The 17525-nt window shown below is 48.7% G+C and overlaps 1 protein-coding gene across 5 annotated transcripts in view; it reads left to right on the forward strand.

The window, feature by feature from the left end:
* The window catches only part of CHST11 (carbohydrate sulfotransferase 11), a 265153-nt gene that overhangs the window by 56150 nt on the left and 191478 nt on the right, over positions 1 to 17525 (forward strand). Inside the window, exon 1 of one of the 5 annotated variants that reach the window (XM_081796229.1) lies at positions 2321 to 4036. The exons of the other annotated variants lie outside the window; for them this stretch is intronic. The gene's annotated coding sequence lies outside the window, so the exon portion shown is untranslated. Of the gene's footprint in view, positions 1 to 2320; positions 4037 to 17525 lie in introns of those variants that run through there. 5 annotated transcript variants of the gene reach the window in all.

The following is a 17525-nucleotide window of genomic DNA, read 5'->3' on the forward strand; positions in this document are numbered from 1 at the left end:
GCAGGTCCAGGCAGGGTGGCCGCCCTCCCACCTGGTCCCCTGTGGTCAGCACCTTGGGAAATCTCCCTGCACGTTTGTCCTGCCAGCCTGGTGTCTGGTGTGGGTCTGGGGTCAGAGCTGGCAGGAAATTCAAAGATCGTCTCCTTCCACCTCTGTATTTTGGACGCTCAGTCACAAAGTGACTTGCCCAAGATCATGGCGAGTTAGCGGGCGAACCAGATAGAAGCCTTCATCTGCTGACTTTTCGTAGCTCTGGCCTGTTTCCAGGAAAGCAGGCTGTGACCTTTGTTCCTAGTGTCCTGGACAGAGACACTATTTCTGGATGGACATGTCCTACATTTGGGTGTCAGAGTACCTCACTCTGGCCCCTGGGGGATCCCGGGGTGATGCTTTGAGGCTTCAGACACTGAGGGAAAAACGGATTTGGGTCTGCTCCACCGTCTGATTAAAATGGGCCTCTTCTTCCCCTGGCCTGGAGAATTGTTTCCTGTTTCCCTGCCAGTGGGCACTTCCTGCCTGTATCCTCTCTCCCGGCTGCGGGCCGGGGTACCCAGGCTGTGGCTGGCCGAGCTGCAGGCTCGTGAACTTGGTCTGCGTAGTTCCTGCGCGGTGGTGAAAGCCCCGACAGGCGCCCAGCACCCTCCCCGTGCCTGGCAAAGGCCACTCGGTTGCGCTTGTAAAATTAGGGTATCTGTCTCCACTGGCATTTCTTTCCCAGTTATACTAATCAATACTAGGAAGTTAAATCAAGGCAGTCCTTGAACCGGCGCCAGCCTCTCAAATACTTGTACGGTGTCTCTGTTCTGGTGCTCGCTCTGGCTCCTTTCCTCAGCGGTGGATTTTCTCTGCAGGGTAGGAGCATAGAGCAGGCTTTCTTGGGAAGCCAGGGAATACACACCTCCTGAGCAAATCATGGAGCCCCAGGTATGTTATCTGTAGATGGGTGTCATTGTGCCAACCTTAAAGATGTTGTAAGGATGACGTGTATGGAATAAGCCTCCCCTCGTGCTTGGTACGTGGTGGGGTGGGTCCTGTCCAGACAGCCTTTGCTCTCGGATGATCTCTCTAGGTATGTTGCAAAGGTTCTCAAGCAGGCTGACCATCAGAATTACGGGAGGGGTGCTTTAAAACACTGGGCCAACCCGGCCCCTCCAGAATACCCACTCATTCAAATCTCCAGAGGTGGGCTCAGCATTGTATCATTTAAAGAGATTCCCAAGGCTCCAGGGTGGCTCAGTCGGTTAAGCGTCTGACTCTCGATTGCGACTCAGGTCCTGATCTCACAGTTGTGGAATTGAGCCCCGTGTTGGGCGCCACACTGAGCGTGGAGCCTGCTTGAGATTCTCTCCCTCTCTCTCTCTCTCTCTCTCTCTCTCTCTCTCTCTTTCCCTCTCTCCCTCTCCTTCTCTCCCTCTCCCCCTCTCCCTCTCCCCCCACACATGTGCTCTCTCTCTCTCTCTCAGAAAAAGGAAAAAGTTTCTCTAGTGCTTTCTTCTCATCCCTAGCTGTGTTTGGGAACCTCTGCATGATGGGCTTTATTTATTGTCTCTGTAATTGTCTTTGATCAAGGTAAAATGGTGAGGTGGTATAATTGATTCGAGGATTTAAATGTTTTGGCCATTTTTTTTCATGCTTGATTTGGGCTCTGTTTTCACAGTAAGTTATTTCTGTGTGTCGGGATGGGTGGGGTGGAAAATAGGGCAATTATAAAAAAAAATGTCTACTTTTTGTAGATGCTGGACTAATTAGATATAGGTAATTCGCACCTTAAAAAGGCATTCTTTGTGGTATGAAAGACAACTGGATTCTCTCTGTTCAGGTGCCACCGGGTTCATTTTTAAGACATAGAGGGGCGCCTGGGTGGCACAGTCGGTTAAGTGTCCGACTTCAGCCAGGTCACGATCTCACGGTCCCTGAGTTCGAGCCCCGCGTCAGGCTCTGGCCTGATGGCTCGGAGCCTGGAACCTGTTTCCGATTCTGTGTCTCCCTCTCTCTCTGCCCCTCCCCCGTTCATGCTCTGTCTCTCTCTGTCCCAAAAATGAATAAAAAACGTTGAAAAAAAAATTAAATTAAGACATAGAAATTGGTCTCTGAGATCACTTTAAGACGGATGGATGAGAGGGGCGCCTGGGTGGCTCAGTCGGTTAAGCATCCAACTTCGGCTCAGGCGATAATCTCACCGTTCTCGTGAGTTCGAGCCCCACGTCTGTGCTGAGAGCTCGGAGCCTGGAGGCTGCTTCGGAGTCCATGTCTCCCTCTCTCTCTGCCCCTCCCCTGCTCTCTCTCTCTCTCTCCTTCAAAAATAGTAAACATTAAAAAAAGTTCTTTTTTTAAATTAAAAAAAAAAAGATGGATGGGTGAGAGTCAGCTTGCAGTTAGTTCCCTGTCTGTTTCAGATATGTGGGTGGGGTTTCTTCTCTCTCTGCCTCTCCCTAACGCCCTCCCTCCCTCCCTCCTCCTCTGGTTAGCTTGCTTCATGGAGAACTCCCTGGTGCTTGTCGAGCCAGGGAGGGCAGCTTACGTTTCTGGCTCCAACCCTCAATGGCCTGGTAATTTCATAAAGACAGGAGCCGTTTCCAGCTTGCAGCTTACCTGGGTACAACCTGCTACTCAGGGTGGGGCCAACAATGTTTCTGTGGAGCAACGAGAAATACATCAGAGCAGGATGCAAAACGTGCCCCGTCTCTAGTTCCTGCATCTGTGATCCGGAGCAAGTAACCGAATCCTCGTAGAGCGAGCCGTGGTTCCCTTATTGGTTATACGGGGTGTTCACACTCCTCTCCTGAGTTTTCCCAAATGAAACATTTTCTGTGTGAATGCTTTGTAAAGCCACAGAGCCGTGTCACCTTATTGTATAAGGAATATTTTGCTGCTTATTAGAACTCTGGCATTTCCTCCCGAGTTTTGCCTGCAGTTTACCTCTTATTTCTCCCCATGTTTAACATGGCAGATTATTTGTATGTCAGTTTCCTTTTTGTGCCCTGGGAACACGGCTGTCTTTAAAAGCCCATCTCAAGCGCTGTGTTTGCAGGACTGTGAAAACAGATGCCTGCGTGAACCTGCTCCGACCAGCAGCCTCATTGCCGCAGCGTGCACGAAAGCCAGCGAACGTGTTCTTTTTCCTCGCTCCTCAGTTGGAATTGAATGGCACTACAGGACTTGTTTTCTGGAGTGGTTACTAACCCAAAGCCGCTTTCTTTGAATAAATGGTGCTTTCCCCTTTGGGGACTCAAGAATGGGAAGGACATGCAGAGATCACAAATGGGTTTTGGTGCCAACAAACGGAGCTGCCTCCCAGAAAAAGTATTTGCATTCAGCATGTGTGTGTTAAATGGACAGTTGCTGGTATCTGTCTGTCCTTGGGAAAGGTCATAGTTCAGTAACAGCCCACATTTGGTTCCCTCGTCTCTGCTCTACTGTGGGCTCCGCAGCCAGCTCATTCATTTGTCCAAATCCAGGGTGGACAGTGGGAAATATACATCTGGCCAGAAAAACATTGTAGACAGAGAGAGAGAGAGAGAGAGAGAGAGAGAGAGCCTTACAGATAATTTCAGGTGTAATCATTGGTGGAAGCATCCACTCATCTATTTATTTCCTCCTCCATTCAGCCATTCACCCATCCATCCATCCATCCATCCATCCATCCATCCCTCCATCCTCCATTTCGGCAAATCCTTATTAAGCTCCTACTGTGTGCCACTTTTGTGCTGAGCTCTGGGGATAAAAAGCCCAATAAAACAGGATCCGTGTCCTCAAGGAATTGGCAGTCTAGGGTACAAGATGTTTTCCTAAATTTTAAGTCACATTCTTACCCGACACATACCTATTCCTGTTTTGTTTTGGATTTCATCTCTTTTGAACAAAGCACGGCGTGGAACCATTGTGACTTGTCCACTCATTGTGATGAACCCACATTCTAGAGTTGGATTTCATGTTTTGTGTAACTCTAAGCATGGTGTAAGTGCTTGTATTATTAAACGGGAGAAGGTGGAAGAAATCATCATCCAGGAGAAAAGACCAAATCTTATGTATTAAGGTATCCATTGGAATTCTAAAAGCTTTTTTTAAAGCCTCCTGGTATATAGTATTCAAAACGGCTTCTTGAGCCTTGGGTAAATTTAAGTGCAAACACCTTCTAAATCTATTATATTAGAAGGCTGTTTGGGAGGCAAGCTTTCCATCTTTCGAATTAGCCCAGGGACAGCCATTAAAATGAGCAGTTTGGAGCTTGGATTTGGATCTTGCAAGCCTCGACTGGGATCTATCTCTATCTTGCCACTCTTTTCCTGTGTGACCTTGGTGAAGTTACTTAACCTCTCTGAGCCCGGTTCCCTCTTTCTGAACCCGGAATAGTCACGGTATTCACATGAAGGTGAAGTGAGCCTGGCGTGGAGTAAGTGCCCTAGCTATTTTGATGCTTATGAGGAGCAAAGGGCCAGGATGCTTCAAAAAAAGAAAAAGAAATTCTGGCAACATGAAGTCTTAGTATGGAAATGAGGTGCATGAGGCCTCTCAGTGTTACACAACTGTTGCTCCCCAGGGAATATTAATGCTTCTCAGATGGCCCTTTTTTGCATCTCTGCCGTGAGGAGGATGAATGGTGAGTTTTAGCTGTTTTTGCGGCGAAAGGTTGGTGAGTGTGTATGTACAGAGGTGGGAGGAGAAAGAGTTTAAGTCTATAAGCAATGCCGTAGATTTTCAGCTAACACGCCTGAATGTTAGCATATCATTCAGGCAGGTCACCTACTCGGGAGAAAATCCAATTCCGAAATGAATTTCAACAAATCCGAAAGGCAATTGGTTATTATGGCTGACATTATATATTTTTAAAGGGCCGCCTGGCCAGTTGGATTTTTATAACACTTGAGGCAAAGAGTTCAGTGGTAGTGGGAATTATTTTCACAAAAGGATCATTTTCTGAACTAAAAAAGAGTTTCTCTCGATTTTTTTCCCCCTTTGACTATGAAGGTAGTGCTATATTGCTGTTTATAGAGGCCTTGATCCTTTTTAAACTTAAGGAGCACAGTTGGCCTCCACGGTAATAAATCGAGAGCCATATGGGGGCTCAGGGACATTTAATTTATGTGCAAGACTCCTTCCCCAAATTCAGCTGGCTACTTCCTGGGATGGTGTGCTTGATTGATGATTTTCTGGCATTTTGTGCGACTGGGATGTCTTTTCAAGTTTCTCCTGCGAAGCCTGAGGTTTGCCCCTGTGAGGTGTTAATGGGCGTCCTGCCGGGGCTTTATTTGTGAGGGGGGGCGGGGGTTAGAGGCGCCTCAGGCCACCAGAGCCCTTGTTCTTCCACTGCTGAAGGGTCAATGCTCGGGCCTTGGGTCCTGGGCCCCCGACTTGAGTTTGGAATGCAAGGCAGTGTTTTTATTCCTGCTCCCCAGGCCACTGCTTGTTTAGCTTCTGGGGGTTCCCAGACCCTGGGAGGTACTGGCGGTGGGTGATCAGGCCCGGCCTGGGAACATGCTGGAACAGTAGTTGGGAGAATCCACACGGACAAGTAGGCTCCTCGCAGCAGGGAATGGCAGGGATTTGCACTGGGTGACAAGAGATTGTGTCTTAAGCAAAAACAACCAGGCTCTAGGTGAACAGGCGCCCCAGGCGGGGACCACATCACCTCCTTGGTGGCCTGCTTGCCTCAAGGCTCTTCGTTTCCATATTCCCATTTCCTCGCCTGCAAACCCTTTCGTGGTGTTATGGGCTGAATTGTGACCTCCCAAAATTCGTATGCTGACGTCCTAACTCTCCTAGCCTCAGAACAGGACTGCATTTGGAGAAGGAGTCTTTATTTATTTATTTTTTTACTTTGTAAGTAGGCTCCAGGTCCAACGTGGGGCTTGAACTCACAACCCTGGGATCGAGAGCTGGGTGCTCGACCGACTGAGCCAGCCAGGCGCCTCTGCAGAGGGAGTCTTTAAAGAGGTCAGGAAGATAAAAGGAGGTCCTGTGGGTGGGCCCTGATCCGAGCTGCCTGGTGTCCTTAGGAGACAAGGAGAGGAGGGCACAAACGTGCACGTGCACAGAGGTCAGGCCATGGGAGGACGCTGTGAAGATAGCCGTCTGCAAGGCAAAGAGAGGCCTCGGAGGAAACCATCCCCGCTCACACCCAGAACTTGGACTTCCAGCGCTGTGAGACAATATGTGTGTTGTTTAAGCCACCTGGCGTGTGGCTTGTTAGGGCAGCCCCAGCAGACGCATGCCTACGGCTACTCAGCCCATGGGTTGAGTAGCATCTTTCCTGGCATCTGTCTGTCCTTCTGGTCGTGAGCAGAAATCTCTGCCTGATGGGCTGCAACTCCTTCAAGGCCAAGGTCAAGGACCACCTGCTCTGTGAGGCCCTCCTGGACCACCCGGCTCTGTCCCCCTCCTTCTCCTCCCGGCAGACTTGGAGCTCCCTCTGGATACCCGCGCAGCGCTGGGTCTTAACCTCAGTCACAACTTTCTGAGCCAGTCTGTTATCATCTGTTCTTTGTCTTTCCCACATCGGACTCTGAGAACCTTGAGCGAAGGGATTTTTGTTTGTCTTTATTCCTCAGTGCCTCGCTCTGAGCCTGGGAGTTCGTCAACAATTATTGGCTCAGTTAAGGCTTACCTTTTACTGTTCCTTAGGAAGCCTCCCCGCTCTTGCTCTGTTTTGTTAAAGGAGGGTGTTAATAGCGCCACACGGTATGGGTATGTCCCCGGGTGAGAACAATGAAATCAGTGATTCTAGGGAGTGTTTATTAAGCGCATTCTGTATGCCAAATGAGTATGTACCTCGTCTGGTTATCACAGCACGCTTTCAGGTAGGCCTGTCTTCAAACCTGAGCCACCTCTCCCGGGCAGGTAGTGTGGCCTCGCCGTAGGACCTGCACGTTCAAGTCTTCTTTCTCTCTGTGTCCTTTCTGGCAGGCCTGGACCCCCAAAGCAAATCAATCAATCTTTTTCTTTTCTTTTCTTTCTTTCTTTCTTTCTTTCTTTCTTTCTTTCTTTCTTTCTTTCTTTCTTTCCTTCTTTCTTTCTCTTTCTTTCTCTTTTCTTTCTTTCTTTCTCTTTCTTTCTTCTTTCTTTCTTTCTTTCTTCTTTCTTCCTTTCCTTCTTTTGTGGATACAAGCTACTTGTCTTTAATGTTTATTTATTTTTGAGAGAGAGAGAGAGAGAGAGAGAAAGAGTACGAGCCAGTGAGCGGCAGAGAGAGAGGGAGACACAGAATCTGAAGCAGGCTCCAGGCTCTGAGCTGGCAGCACAGAGCCCAGTGCAGGGCTCGGACTCAGGAACCGCGAGTTGGTGACCTGAGCCAAGGTTGGACGCTAAACCGACTGAGTCATCCAGGTGCCCCAGAAAGCAGATTTTTCTTAAGATGCCCTAATGCATGGTGAAATTTCAGTGAAATTGGTGAGGAAATGACTCATACTTCATTTGCAAATGTAGGAAGAAATTGCTTCCAGCACCCCGCCGCCTGGGAGCTGGGTCGCCAGGGGCTGTTCTTCTCTGTGCCACTCTTTGGAAAGGGAGATGGAGTCCTGGGGACATTTCCGAGACTCTGTCAGGGCACGAGAAAGGCAAGGAGTGAACAGGACTCTTATACTGCTTTCCTTTGGTGTCCAGATAGAATTTTCGGCTCACTCCTCACTCCGGGCACTACAGGGGGCTTTTGAGTTATTCTTGACTTTGACGGCTTGTGAGAAACAGTGGTGTCCTGGCTGTTTTCGATGCAGTGCACTTGACAGCCTTTCCTTGCACAGCTGTGTCCGGCTTTGCAGTTCTCTCTAAATTGCGCAACTCCACGGGATCCACCGAGGGGGACGGCATCTTCTGGAAGGGAAGCGTGAAGATAAAGAAGTGTCGAAATGCGAGCAGCATGTCACCGGGCTGACCGGACTTCGGTCTAGGGTTGAGGGAGCCACGGACGTCAGGGCAGCTGTGACTGTGGATGCCCTTCGCACTGCGATGCTCGCACAGCCCCCGGGGAGGAGAGGAGACTGGAGTGAAGGAACAGTGGACAAGTCTCTCCCCGAGCCTCCCTGCCTCTGGGGCAGGAGATGAAGGGCAAAGTGATGCCTGCAGACCGAGACCGTTAAGAACCGCCAAGGAGTCGTGCCTCTTCACCCTTGGCGGCGGGGATTGTTAAGCCGGGTTTACATTTTTGGAAGTTGGTCAGATTCCTTCCTTGGTTCAGGTCGACTGGTCGTGTGGCAAGGAGACACCGTATTCCAAACCCCGGAACCTGGCCGCTTGGTTGCAACAAGGCCCTGCCATTTGCTTGACTGTGAAAGCTTAGACAAGTGACTTGCCCTTCGGGGTCCCCGTGTCCTCCAGGGCAAAATGAGGATAACTGTCGTATCTACTTTATTATAGAGTTGCATATGGATTAAATGAGATAACGCGTGTGATGTGTACAGCACAGAGTTTGATCCGGTTACCTGTTTTGAGATGGCAAAAAATAATAGCGCCTTCGGAAAGTGAAAGTTCATTTCTCCCTGATGTCTGGTCAGAGCAGAGGGAGCCAATTTTCTTTCCCTTGTTGCACGGCCATCCTTACTATGTGCTTTCCGTCTCGCGGTCCAAGGTGGCTGCTTTAGTTCTTGCCGTCATCTCTACATCCCGGCCAGGAAGGGGGAAAGGGAAGCGGAGGGTATGGCCTGAAAGTTGCCCAAGTCTCTGCTCCATCCCCTTGACTACCGCTTAGTCATATGACCGCGTTATTCAAAAGCGAGTTAGGGAAATTTTAGGTCTTAGCTGGTACCTCACTGAGAACTCTATTACTATGTATGAAGGAGAGATTGGATTTGGGGGGGGACAACTGATAGTATTTGTTCAAGAGGTAAGTGCTCAGTAAACAGTTCGCCATCATCACGCTGATCATCATCATTTCGGATCTTAGCCTATAACTTCCTCCATGTCCCCACTTCCTGATTTGTCCCCTCGTTTTCCATTTTGACCATTTTAGCTTCTGCATTATTACATCACACAGTTCCATGTCCGTGTACTTTTGGTACCTTTTTTAACCTAGAGGTTGGCAGAGTGGCCAGAGCCCTCCCGTGTCCTGTGTGACAGAAATGGAGATGAAGGCTGCTGAAGACGTTGACCAGTTAGGAGGAAGGGAGAGCAGAGCATAAAGTCGTCGTGATCCCTTCGGCAGCTTAATTAAAATGTTGCAGGAAAAAGGTGATGAAGGGAAGGAAAAAGCCCACCTACCTTTGAACGTAGGCTAAACCTTCGTTAGGTTTTATTTTGCTGCTTCCATTGTCCTGTCTGTGAGCCTCAAACGAAGACGTCTGGAGTCTCCACGAGGGTCTTGCCGAAGCGTTCGCCCGGAACCAGCCTCCTGGCTCACCTCCGGGGCTCCCACGACACGGGCGGACCCCTGGGAGGATGCGGAAGCCGAGTGCCTTCTCCTTCAGAAGAATTTTGGATAAGGGAAGAGATTTGTTCTCCGGACCCTGAGTCACGATTTAAATGCTCTGCAAGAGTGTTTCCTGGTGGAGGTGGTTCGTTGAGAAATCACGTGGGCTCAGGACTCGTTAAAGTATGGAGGAAGACAGGTGCCACTTTCCTGCTATAAATCCCAGTGAGGCTGATTTAATGGCACTCTAGCTAGCCTTCACGTTTTCCATTAGCCATACTTACTTCCGTCATCTGTCTCCCTCCTTCTCCTTTTTAAAATACTGTGTCAGAAAGTGAATTGTTCCAAGGTTATGGCCTTGCTTCTTTCCACTGAAGCACTTTTCTTTAAAGACTGGGGGCCATGGAGAGAAGAGATTGGGAAATCCCCAGAAAGAAACGTTGAAATCTTTTTTTTTTTTTTTTTTTTTTTTTGACTCTCCCTCATCCTTTCCGCTTCCCAGCCCCTGTTGATGCGCTGAGAAATGTCTTGGGAATTCCTCTCCTTTGTGTTGTTCCTTCTGTTACTGTTCTAGTTCAGGCCCTCTGTATCCATCGCCAGGACTGTTGCAGTAGTCTCCTGGTTTCCCCGCCTCCTGCCTCTCCTCTGTCTCCTGCAGGTTCTCCCAGCACAGATGTGGAGTGGTCACTGTCTTGGTTATAGATAGTCACTTCTTTGCATTGCTATCTGTGGCATGGCATCAGCCTTTTTTAGGCATGGGGGTCCAAGGCCAGGCCATTACTATGGCTGTCTGCTGACATATTAATAACGGGGAATAGCCAGCATAGGAGTAGGTATTTATAACCCTCTTTGATAGCTGAAGACATGGAATCGAGACAGATTAAATAACCTACCTAGAGGATCTGAGAAAAAGTAATGAGATCAGAACTGGACTCCAGGGGTGCCTGGGTGGCTCAGTGAGTTAAGTGTCTGACTTCGGCTCAGGCCATGATCTCGCAGTTCGTGGGTTCCAGCCCCACATTGGGCTCTCTGCTGTCAGTGCAGAGCCTGCTTGGGATTCTCTCTCTGTCCCTTTTCTTTCTGCCCACCCCCCACCTCTCTGTCTCAAAAATAAAAATAAAACATTTAAAAAAAAACAAAACCAAAAAACTGGATTCTAGAACCGGCACTCCCAAGCACCACATCTAGTGTTGGGCTTGTTTCTTTCTGGCCTTTTCTCTGGCTACCTCCTTCCCTCAGGCCTTGGCTTCCAGCCCCACGAATCCCCCGCGGCCGGTCTTGTTGCCTTGAACAGCAAGGCCGAGAAGTTGCCCGCGTCACTGCGCCTGTGCCTTTTTGCAGATCCTCTGCCAAGACTGCCTTCCCTTGCCATTTTTTTTTTTTAATTGAAGTGTAGTTGACGTGCGATATTAGTTTCAAGTGTACCGCATGGTGATACGACATTTGTATACATTACAAAATGATCACCATGAGAAGTCTAGTTATCTCTTGCCTTTCTTTTTTTTTTTTTTTAATTTTTTTTTTAACGTTTATTTATTTTTGAGACAGAGAGAGACACAGCATGAACGGGGGAGGGGCAGAGAGAGAGGGAGACACAGAATCAGAAGCAAGCTCCAGGCTCTGGGCCATCAGCCCAGAGCCCGACGCGGGGCTCGAACTCACGGACCGCGAGATCGTGACCTGAGCCGAAGTCGGACGCTTAACCGACTGAGCCACCTAGGCGCCCCTCTCTTGCCTTTCTGACTGGCAAAGTTTATTTCAAGGTCTAGCTCACAGCCGCCTCTATGATGATTCCCGCTCCCGCCTCCTGCTACATAGATGTGTAAAAGATGGCCACCGTATTGGCTCCTGGCTTTTTATTTCTTCGATGCAGGCTAAGACCCCGTGCCTTCAAACCCTGGCGCCAAACTCCATTTTTTACACATCCACGATTTAAAAATAGCCCAAACGTGCAGATTTTTAGCCATTTATGGCCTGCCTGCTTTGCGTATCCCGGGAAACTACACCCAGCATCTGTTGGTCATTGATAAGGTAGAGGCCTGTGGTTATAAGACCCCAAGCTGTTCCTGTCCTTTGGAGCTCTGGGTCTCACTCTCCACCTGCTGCACGGTGACATCACTTAGGCCTGTAAGCCTCCTCTCCTGTCCCCTCCCCCATGGTAGTTCCCTAGTCCTGTCCCCTTCTGAATGGTGGATGCTGAGCCATGCCCCTGGATTGTGTCCTGCAGTGAGGAACTTCCCTGTCTCCTGAAGCCTTGTCCAAGGGTCCCCCAGCCACCAGTAATGCTTCTTGTGTGTCCCTGCCTCTCCTGCTCGCATCTTTTTCCTTGACCAGTCCACAAATCACCGGAACCCTTACACCCCCGATAGATCCGGTCACACTTTCACGAGTTCCCGTCATCTTTGGAACCTGCCTCCATTACTGTGACTCATTTGGCCGTGGATTTCACATTCATCCCCCTTGGATTACACACCAACAGTTGAGGAAGCTGAGCAGCCCCGAGATGGGAAGAATTGCAAAAAGTTTAATCGACTCACGGACGTGGTCGAGCTTTCCCAGCATCGTAGATTCATTCGGGGTTTGGTGCTCGGTCACACCTCACCTCGGCACCACGTGCCAAAATGGTGGTATTTTGTGAAGTACGAGGGAGAAGCTGTCCTGTTGGTTGCACTGTCAGTTACTTTGATTTTCTCTGGTTCTGGGGGAAAAAAAAGACCCTTGGAAAGATATTAGGGAGGATTAGTAAAGTTGAGAGCACTTTTCGTTAAGTCTCATCTTGATGGTGGTGCGTGTCCCACAACCCTTTTAATCTGAACTTTCCCACACCAACAGAATAAATACATGGATGAGGGGAGGGTTATTGGCGTTGCAGAAGGGTGCTTCTCTTCGCACTCCCTTCCAACGTGTGCTCCCCTGAGATGCGTAAGTGGTGGTTTGTGGATCGTTAAGGCGCTGGCAGAATGGAAGCTCAGGAGCCAGCAGCAAATGCAGATCGATAAGCAATGAAAGGAAGGCGTCCTTCTGAAATGGCCTTGTAGCCAACGCATGTTCAGGGTGGGTCACGTGCAGCTTTCCCAGAATACGTCTTTTTGGGTAACATTCGTGTCCTGTTTGTTGATGTGTCTTCATTGGCCTGGAGCTGGCAATGTGAAAGCATTTCTTTCTTTCTCTCTCTCCCTCTCTTTCTTAAACATTTTTAATGTTTATTTATTTTTGAGAGACAGAGTGCGAGTGGGAGAGGGGCAGAGAGCAAGAGGGAGACACAGAATCCGAAGCAGGCTCCAGGCTCCGAGCTGTCAGCACAGAGCCCATCGCAGGGCTTGAACTCACGAACTGTGGGATCATGACCCAAACCGAAGCTGGATGCTTAACCAACTGAGCCACTCAGGCGCCCCATGAAAGCACTTCTTTATTTATTTTTAAAAATTTTTTTTTAAATTTTTATTTATTTATTTTTTTTAACGTTTATTTATTTTTGAGACAGAGAGAGACAGAGCATGAACGGGGAGGGTCAGAGAGAGAGAGAGACACAGAATCTGAAACAGGCTCCAGGCTCTGAGCAGCCAGCACAGAGCCCGACGCGGGGCTCGAACTCACGGACCGCGAGATTGTGACCTGAGCCGAAGTCGGCCGCTTAACCGACTGAGCCACCCAGGCGCCCCGAAAGCACTTCTTTAAAGAGAAACTAAAGTTAAACCCCTCCCCTTCTTTTTATTTTTTACTTTTTTGTTACTGAAAAATTTTTGTGAGAGAGACAGAGAGTGCGAGCAGGGGAGGGGCGGAGAGCGAGAGGGAGACACAGAATCCGAAGCAGGCTCCTGGCTCCGAGCTGTCAGCACAGAGCCCAACACGGGGCTCAAACCCACGAACTGCGAGATCATGACCTGAGCTGAAGTCAGAAGCTTTACTGACTGAGCCACCCAGGTCCCCCCTCCTCCCCCTCTTTTTAAATAAGATCAAAGTTATCCCACAATGAAAAGAAGGTCATGGGTTAGCAGAGATGCTAACATTTTTTTTTTTTTTAATAGAAGACGAAAATTAAAATGTGGTTTTCTTGGCACAGTTCATATTGCAGTGACTGAGCTCTTTTTTCCCTTCCAAGATTACTCATGTCATAGTGAAAGAAGTTTTAGGGGCAAACTTATTTAGCAAACCAGCTTATTAAATATCTCTGTGATGCGCTGGGTTTCTCAGTTCAGAATATTTTATTAAGGAAGATGGGCGACAACATGCTTGGCAAGGACTGTTGCTGTCTTCAGTTTTCTTTGATGGTATAATAGACACCCTGCATGAAGACATGGGCCCTGAGGCCATCTGTGGTCCCTAGCAGCTCTCAAAATTTCGCTTGTCGACTCTTTTCTCAGAGCTAGGGGAATAGAGCAAGAACAAAATTCCAGTAATCATTCTTCCCGGTTGTAGTTAGCCACTTGCCCCTCATGGTTCCTAGGTAGCCATTTCTATTTTGTCGGGACTCGAAGCTTAGCATCAAGGGACTTTCACATTCATTTTTATAACCTCAGAAACACATATTTGAAGGTGACCGGGTGGATGGATTTCAGCTGATCCCATTGAGGAAGTGACAGAAACTGCTATCTGCTTAGTGTTTCCTTCCAGGAAGGAAGGACTCGGAGTCTAATCCCGTATTGGCCACGTGTGGTTCCTGCCGGGAGAGGGGTGGGGGGGCCTTGAAGCTCTGCTAATCTCCAGCCTGCCAGCTTGAAGAACGTTATGTATGTGTTGATTGATTTCCTGGGAGCTTGTTGTTTTGATTAGTTTCATTTGCATACTGGTTTATTAAGCGGCGGAACATAAGGGCTAACATTTTTTATTTTATTAAGGAGCCCCATTATTTTTAGTTCACAGAAGCCACGTTTCTGATGAGCCGTACCACCCCGTCTTCATTAGGCAATTTAAGATGGGAATTATACATTTTTTAAAAAGTAGCTAATTATGGTACAACCTGACACATTTGCATTTCTGTAAAACTGCTGCGGCAAAGATTTGGGGCTGGAAGACTACATCATACTGGGTTGTAAAATCACTCCCAGTGGGAGCGATTTCTGCCTGTAAGAAAACTTGCTCATGTGAGAAGATCGCACATTATCCCGTCTGATCCTCTTTTCTGAGGCCCCCCCCCCTGCCCTTTAGAGTCTATAGGCTGAGCTCTAGTTCGGGGGCTCTGTCCTTGACATCCCCGTGGAGACTCCCTCATCCTGCGTTTCCATGCCGAATGACAGAGAAGTCGAAAGACATCAGAGTCTTAACCCTGTCTCCTGGGGCAGCTGGTCTTTGGGAAGTGTCTGTCCTTGGTGCCCCGTGGGTCACCGTGCCCTGGGTCTAAACTGCGTAATAGGGCCTTAATGCCTGGGTGTTCTAATCTGCTCCTCGCGATGAGGTCTCCATGTCCTTAAACCTCAGGGCCACATCTCACACTGACTCTTTGACGGTGCTGCATTCCAGAAGCACTGTGGAATGTTGCTTACCTCGAGGAACATAAACCGTACATTGTGGAACGGAGGCATTTGAAAACATCTTCTCCTCTGCTATTGCCAAGGTGGTTCAATGTCTACTAAAATCAAATGCATATGGGTACGCTGAGCAGATGGGGAGGGCCGGGGGAGGGGGGTTGCCTTATGTGTCTGTGATGACATTCATGTAACCAGAGGTGGCCTCAGAGTTATAAACCAGGACATTATTTCCTAGAACAGGATCAGGTATTCATTTGTGGTGCTAGAGAAAATTTAACTGAAACGTGTATTTATACCTAGACATATGAAAGAGATCATAGCTCCAGATGCAATGTGGATGATGACCAGATTCATTCTAGAGCCCTGTATATAGTTAGATTGTGAAAGACCATCCTTTTTATTATATTACGTTAACTTTCCTTTATGGTGTCTGTTACTTCAGCTACTTTCGATGGCGGGTCAGCAACATACAGAGGGGATGTGCATTCGAAGTGAGGGAGAGACTGTAACTTGATAAAGCATATGTATTCAGTTGGTTATTTTTCTGTGTATAAAATGCAGAGGGTAAAGCTGGACGAGTCTCCTTGCCTAGCCAGGGACGTGATGGACCAGGAAAGCATCTTAGGGACATGGGTTCAGAAGGGCTGAGAAATGATGCCTTGGGGTTCATGAAAAATGATAGTGAGTACTTTCTCACACCCTTTCAGGGCAGAGTTAAGACCACTTAATTTACTGTAAGTCTGGTGTTGGTGTCCATAAACCCAGGATGTAAGTCTAATGAGGCCAGCCCCTCCTTCAGATAGAACTGACCCCGAGTTTCTGGTCTCCGTTCCTCCTATTCAGTGTGTGGTCCAAGGGCCGATGGCATCAGCATCACCGTTGTTAGATTTGATTTGATTTTAATTATGTTTTAATGTTTATTTGTGTTTGAGAGAGACAGAGAAAGAGAGAGAGGCGAGGGGAGGGGCAGAGAGAGAGGGAGGCACAGAATCCGAAGCAGGCTCCAGGCTCCGAGCTGTCAGCACGGAGCCCGACGCGGGGCTCGAACTCACGAACCGTGAGATCATGACCTGAGCCGAAGTCAGATGCTTAACCGACTGAGCCACTCAGGCTCCCCGCTGTCGTTAGATTTAGAAATGCAGACTCTCAGACCTCATCTGCTCATGAAATGCCCTCATATAACCTGCCCGCACCCTTGCTTTGCTGTTCTGGTTACCCATGAGAGCTCATGACCCCATGTATCTTCTCCCATGTACCTTCTTCTTTGGGTAGTGGGGAGTCCGGGTTCGGGATCCCATCAAGTGCGTTTCTTTTGGCTCTCCTGCTTGAAGGTTAGTTCCTACCTCTCTGCCTTGCTTTCCTCATCTGTAAAGTAGAGATAACAGCAACCACCTCACAGGGATTTTTCAAGCATTCAGCAAGAGAATATTTCCAAAATACGTATCCAAGAGCCAGGCCAAAGGGATGCGGTGTGTAATAAATGTCACGCTTCCCCCGCTGACTGTGTGTGCCTTTGACAGAGGCCTCCAGTCTGGTTCATCTTTGCTCCCTCTCCTCTCCCCGCCCCCCTCCCCCGCCCCTTCTCTGTGCCTAGACCGTGTTTGATGACTGATGTAGCTGCTTCCCAGCACTCGGGTCTGGAGCTTAAAATCACCCTTGATCTTTGGAAAATTCAGTTTAAGTCAGAGGCAGAAGTCTTAAGAACCTTGGCTCCACGGGGGAGTGTTCTAGAAGCCTATTACAAGAGAGCTCCTTGGCGGTCAGGTCCGGGCAAGTCCGGATTGCTCTTTGGCTGCATATCACATGGCACACAGGTGTGCTGAGGCAGGAAGGCGCAGTTGCTGAGAAAACGCTGGCTCATATAGCTTCCCTCATCGTGTCACTTTGGAATGCGATGCAGAATGAAGAGCTCAAGCACATTTCCAATTGGCTTAAATTGTCCGCCAGCTTGGGACGATCTCATCTTGGATTGGGGTGTGGTCGCGAGATCCAGGAGATCTAAAACTGCAAATCCTAGGGCGGTGGGCTGGGCTCATCCGTGGACGCAGCTGGTCCCGTGGGACTCTAACCACGTGCCTCCTGGGTGCCACTGGTCTCCAGATACCCACGTGGGCTTTCTTTCGTGTTAGGCGGCAACGAGGCCAAGTAATTAACTGGGTGGGCTCTGAGGTCTGACGACCCGGGTTGAGATCTCAGCTGTACCTTCTAGTAGCCAGATCACAGGTGAGTCACTGAGCCTCACTGAGTCACGCGCTCACGAGGAAACTGGAGATGCCTTGGTGCTCTGCCTGGTCCCTGAGGTTTTTGAGTTGGCAATTCAGTAGAAATTTTACAAAATCTTGTTCGTGCTTTTTAAGTTTTAGAATAGCTGTAGATTTAGGGAAACGTTAGTATAGATAGTGGAGCTAAGACAGGGTCCCCGTGTACCCAGGATGTCCCTATTGTCAACATCTTACAGTAGCGTGGTACCTTTGTCATAACCAATGAGCCGATACTGGTAGATTATTACTCATTAAAGTCCACATTTTATTTAGATTTCCTTAGTTTTTACCTCATGTTCTTTTCCTGGTCCAGGACCCCACCCAGGACACCATGTCACTTATTTGTCATGCTTCCTGAGGCATGTGGCTGTGAGAGTTCCTAAGATACTTCTTGTTTTTGGTAATCGTGACCATGTTGAAGAGTACTGGTCAGGTTTTTTTTTTAATAGAACGTCCTTC

The sequence above is a fragment of the Panthera onca genome, chromosome B4, assembly GCF_046562875.1.
Source record: "Panthera onca isolate mPanOnc1 chromosome B4, mPanOnc1 haplotype 2, whole genome shotgun sequence".
NCBI classification, from domain to species: Eukaryota; Metazoa; Chordata; class Mammalia; order Carnivora; family Felidae; genus Panthera; species Panthera onca.